We start from the raw sequence: 5,888 nt of genomic DNA on the forward strand, positions 1-5,888 counted from the left end.
AAGAAGTACTCTCTCTCTCTCTCTCTCTCTCTCTCTCTCTCTCTCTCCCCCCTCTTCCTCATACAATACATTAGAAATTAAAATAAGCTTTTAGTACTGCTCTTATATATGCAATTAGAATCTTTGTCGTGGTTCGTAAAATAAATAAAATTATTAGTATTTCGTCAATTAAGATACAACTTAGAAAACGGGTATAATGTAAATTATGATAATAAATAAAAAGTTACGAAAGCATAAATTCAGAATGAGAGATCTAAACTATGCATCTCGTCGGCAGATCCAATTAAGATAGGCTACTACTTGCAACTCGTTACTTATAAATTAATGTAATGAATTTATTTAATTTTCCACAAAATTCTTAATTTCACAATAAAATACAAAAGAGAAAACACACAATACTTTGCGTGTTCTTGGAAAAGACACGTATTTATTAAATATTAATGAAATATTGTAGACATTATATAATTTATTATATAGAAATATTATATAGAAATATTATTGTCTCTGCATCTTAGAGAAATGATATATTTTCGATCGCATTGTCTAAGAAGAGATGATGTTTATATTATATTGACACACAATTAGAAGAAACAAGTATATTTGTTTACATACACAATCTAGAGGAATAGATGGTTATCGATTACAACATTCTTATAACATTTATTTCATATTGAGCGAGATTGATAATTAATACTGCGATCGAGAGCGAATTATAATTTTTACATATCTTATCTATGTAATATTTCTATATATCTATGTAATATTTCTTATTTTTATTTACGTTGATAATGATCCAACAAGGATCGAAACGTTTGGTTTTGTTTTGTTTATTACCGGCAAATTAAAGTTTTATATTTTAACTAGATGACATGTTTATTGTTATTAACGGTTTCAAATTTTAATTTATAACAATTAATCTTAGGCTCGTAACGTTTTGTCTTTCTGTTTTTTAGAAATATTATTATTCTTCATGTACCCAATAAACACGTTAGACATAATAAGTTAATTATACCGTACTTTCCTCAGCAATAACAATTATTTTATAATTGCGCATTTAATCACCATTTATTAATTAAATAGCATTAAGCACACTGGATAATTTCGACGGAATACGTGTTTATTCATGCAGAACACATCGTAAGCTTACGGTGCCAATTATTAATGGAAATACAAAGTCGATTGAAAATTTTGTTCACGCATACGTATGAATAAATATAGTGCAAATATTTTATATATAAATATATGAGATTTAATTTTTTTTTCTATTAAATTGTCTGTCTAATTAAATTGTTTTTATTAATATCATATGTACTTCTTCTTTTCATGAAAAGTTTCTTCAGCTCTCCAAAATGTTACATGTCAACTTAACTAATTAAAATTGGCAAGTATATCAGTCATTTGTGTATTGATAACAGATTAAATAACATTCTTGCACTATAAATAAATTAAAAGACGTTCTTAATGCACACGTTAATTCTTGTCAAATAATAATTTATATATTTTCTACTTTCTCCTTTTCAATTTCTTGCTATTTCAGTTGTTACCATTAAAGAGTTTGTCGATATTTCATGTATGTGTATATACTGAGTAATGCACGAAGTAACAAACCACTGGTTGTAAAAACGTGACATTTAGTGGGATATTATGGCGATTGGTCAGTAAATACATCATCAAAATGAAAGATACGTTAACGTATAAATTCGGATTACCTTTTGCGATAATTTTCTCGCGATAACAATGCTAGCATTTTACGAGATTGGAAATCAGTTTTGCGTAATTAAAGGATTAACTTTCAATTGAGATCGAGAGTGAATTACATGCAATTTTTGTAGAGTCTAACATCAGGAAAGAGAATACGAACTCGTGTACAGTGACGCGTAAAGAGGAAAGAAGAAGAGGAAAGAATTGTTTCAGGCAGAAGGTAATTGCTGTCTTTAAAATATTGCACCAGGATGTGTAATTCCTCGTGCTAAGAGAGCCAACAAGAGCACGATGAGCGCAGACACATATACGTCCGCGGAAGATTTGCCTCGCGGTAAGAAAACGACGGGGATGGTAATTTCTCCGTTAAAAACGATAGGGATAATAATGCAATTATGCGATCATGCGAGCGTTCGCCGCGATTCTTATTAGCAGGCAATATTTTAATCCCAAATTGGATCTAATGATCCCATAATTCGGCCGGTGTTATTACTCCTTTAGGCCATGGCGAGATGAAGTAGCGCAGATTGGAGTAACGATATTGCTCATCCGCGAAAAGCTGCGAGAGAAGATCGGCTCGATATCGAGTGCTGAAAAAAAATATTGCATACCGCCCTGTGAGACATAAGTAATTTGTCGCTTATCAAGATCATGTAAATATTTAATGCTTAACTTTGCAATTTCAACATGAAACAAAATTGTAACATTTTCTGCGAAACGTTAATTCGATAAGTTTGTTGAGAGGAGTTGTACTCTTGTTGGTAATTTTAATTTTTTTTATTTTACAACCTTAGATAAATATGTATTGTTATAAAAAATATCATTATAATTATTTTAATATATTTTCCTATTATGTTAAATTAATTTTTATATACATTATAAAATAAACAAGTAGAAATAGAAAATTACGATGCGTACAAATATATAATCTAATCGACATGTTGACGAAATAAAAATTTTCGCGTAGAATTTTTATGATAAGATACCGAAAAAGATTAAGTCAAGATTCTCACGCGAGTAACAAGTTGAAAGACATTCGGAGGAGGCGAGTGTCTTAATTGAAGAGAGGAAAGGCGCCGCGCGTCGAAATGCGCAAAAATGTATTCGACGGTTGGCGTTGCGTGGGGAGAAAAGTAAAGTCTCTCATAGGACGTCTCTGCCGTAAGCGAGAAAGAAAGCCCTCTCTCATATACTCATTTTGGTGAGATCTCGAGGGCGTGACGAGACGCGAAGCACGGTGAGGCGAGGCGAGGCGAGACGAGGCGAGGCGAGGCGAGGTGAGGTGAAGTGAGGTAAGGTGAGGTGAGGCCGGGGACCAAAAAAGAAAAACTGATTACAGGTACCCACGCGCAACACTCAATTCAGATAATGGAATGACTTGATCGTACCACCTTCATCTTCGCGCGCGTACATCGTCTACCACCGAGGCAAGGCCGTTTACCTTGACGGAATAAATTGACGCGCAGGGTGCGTCACCTCCGCCCGTCCGATTTTAATAATAAAGCAGCGAGAACATCCGGCTCTCCCGAGTCTTCTTTTCCTCTTTTCCGATCCCTTGTCGCCTCCCCCCCTCTCTCTCGGAGTACATCGACTTAACAGAGAGTTTAATAGTCGACGGATGATTAATTACACCCTTATCTGCGAGCTCTCGTATTTTAAGATATATATATATATATATATATATATATATATATATATATATTGTATATCGTTTAATCGCGTTCCCTCTCCCTTTCCGTATGGATTCGACCTCGAATGATCGCTCCTCGTTTTGCCGATCTAATTTTCCGCAAGGCACGAACTCCCCCTCTCGTGCAAATGCACACAGTGATTTGCGATGATGATAATAGTGTTATTAATCGCACTTCGTATTTGTTTCTCCTTACTTCGATAATGGAAGATTCCGAGAGTATTTTTACTAAACGAGAATAGCGATCAAGAATCAAAGATTTTAATCAGATTAGAAACAAGATGATAAATAACTATCTTTACATTACTACTACAACTATTTTTACTTTACAGGAATAAATGAAGATAAGGCAACAGAAAAATCAAAAGAATAGTTCTCAAAGATCTGAGACAATGTTTTATCTCTTACAATCTCCACGTAATAATCATGTAATGTATAATATCGATATATTTATCAGCATTAATGTCGGAATTCGTCAGTGCTGCAAACTCAAGATTATAACGTTCGAATAAAATTATAATAGTCTAATTAGTGCATGGACAGTTGGCGCCAAATTGCGCGTACCTTTCACACGAACGAGCAGAACCCGTCTCGTTCAATCATTCCAAGATGAATCACCCCCGTGCGAGCTCTCCCTACGAGAAGACAAGACATTCTCCTCTCTAACAGACCACTCTCCTTGCCTTTTTGCTTCTCGTCTCACGATCGCGCGGCAGAAAATGAACGGCAGAAACAAAACGGCGTCGTCATAACAAACAGGATGGATTACACGCTGGTAAGAACCGAGCCGTTTACCCCCCTATAATTTCGAGACGCAGACGATCGTGCATGGCAATTGACATCAAACAGACATCCGCGCGTTTGCATCTAGAGAAGCCAATGTCACGCGAAGATTGCTTCTTTATTGATAGATATTTAAGTGAATAAGCGCGAAAAAGATTTAACATTCTTAAAATATTAAATTTATAAGTATATATAAAGGAAGTTAAAAAGAATCGTAATACGAAAAAAGTTATTACTGATTACAAAATATTGATTTTTTTATGACATAATCCAATCGTGAATTAAAGTAACGTAACATCAATATAATTTCGTACTCAATAATATAAATGTAATATAACATATATTACGTAACAGTTACATTGTAGAGTGCATATTTACAGCATAATATTGATGTTATATTACTTTTAGTTAGTGATAACAATATCAAATTTATTTGACCGTAAAAAATATGTTCTACTTAATGATATACCCAAGTACAAAAGGGAAAAGAAAAAATGGTTTCTTGTTAAACAAACACGCACTGCACGATGGATAGCTAAAAAAGTTCCGAGTTAAGCCGCAATATGGCGGACAAAAAGCGATATAACCTGACTCAACTACTACATCTTTCTTTTACGTTTCTCGCACGGCCTATGCCCTTCACAGCCCAAGTGCTTCCCTTACCGCCTATCCATCTCTGTCTTTGCCTATCTTCCCGTTCCTTTGCCTCGCAGGTTCTCTTCGCTCGAGCCCTTTCTCAAAGCACCTTAACACACTCAAGAGATGTTATTCTCAAATTACGCCAGTTGTCTTTCTCTTAATTTATTTGATCCTTTATTCTTTACATATATCACTTCAGTGATATATCCTCTCAATATTCTTCAGATTTTCTTGTTAGCTACGAAATTACCTATCTATCGTTATCCAATAAGACTTGTATCATTTTCTTCCTATAAAAACAAGTTTTCATAATATAATATATTATGGAATATAAATCAAGTGTCAAACTCATGGAAATTTTTTGAATTTATTAACTTGTGCTATGAAATGTAGAAAAATATGTACATTTCGTAGGAGTCAAAAAAAGATGTAGTAGATAATTGTTACATTTTATGTATAATTTGTGGATTGTTTCTATAATTAGATACATCATATCATATAATTTATCATACGTTTTAAATATTGTAAAAATATCATATATTTTAAATATTGTCAAAATGTTAATACAAAATATAAATAAGAAGATTAAGATCGATTGACAAAAATATTATGAAGCGTTATATAGAATGTAACAAAATTTTTTATATTTCTATTATACATACATATTATTATTATTAACTTATTTTTCTGTGTTAATTCTTTTAAATCATTCTTCGAAATCATATGATATAATAGTTGACTGATTTCAGTAATCTCCAAGATCACTCTGCTAACTCTTTAAAGGATATCAATCTCTGCTATCTATAAAGATTCCTCTTCATCTCACCAGTTTTCTTATGTGAATCAAACTACTCGAAAGTCATCGCATCAAAAAGATTAAGACTATTAAGACTCTCTATCCATTTACTTCTGTTATTTCATCCAGCTCGGTCGAGACTTCACCTTATCTCCCCGAATACCTCGCTCGCGCCCTGCGCGATACTTCCTTCGCCCTATCCCCCCGCCCGTTTATCTCTTGCGAGTCTCCTGGCATTTCCTTGTACCCTCCCTCCGTTTATCTATCTGCTCGCTACAT

This window comes from Atta cephalotes (assembly GCF_000143395.1).
Source record: "Atta cephalotes unplaced genomic scaffold scaffold00062, whole genome shotgun sequence".
NCBI lineage: Eukaryota > Metazoa > Arthropoda > Insecta > Hymenoptera > Formicidae > Atta > Atta cephalotes.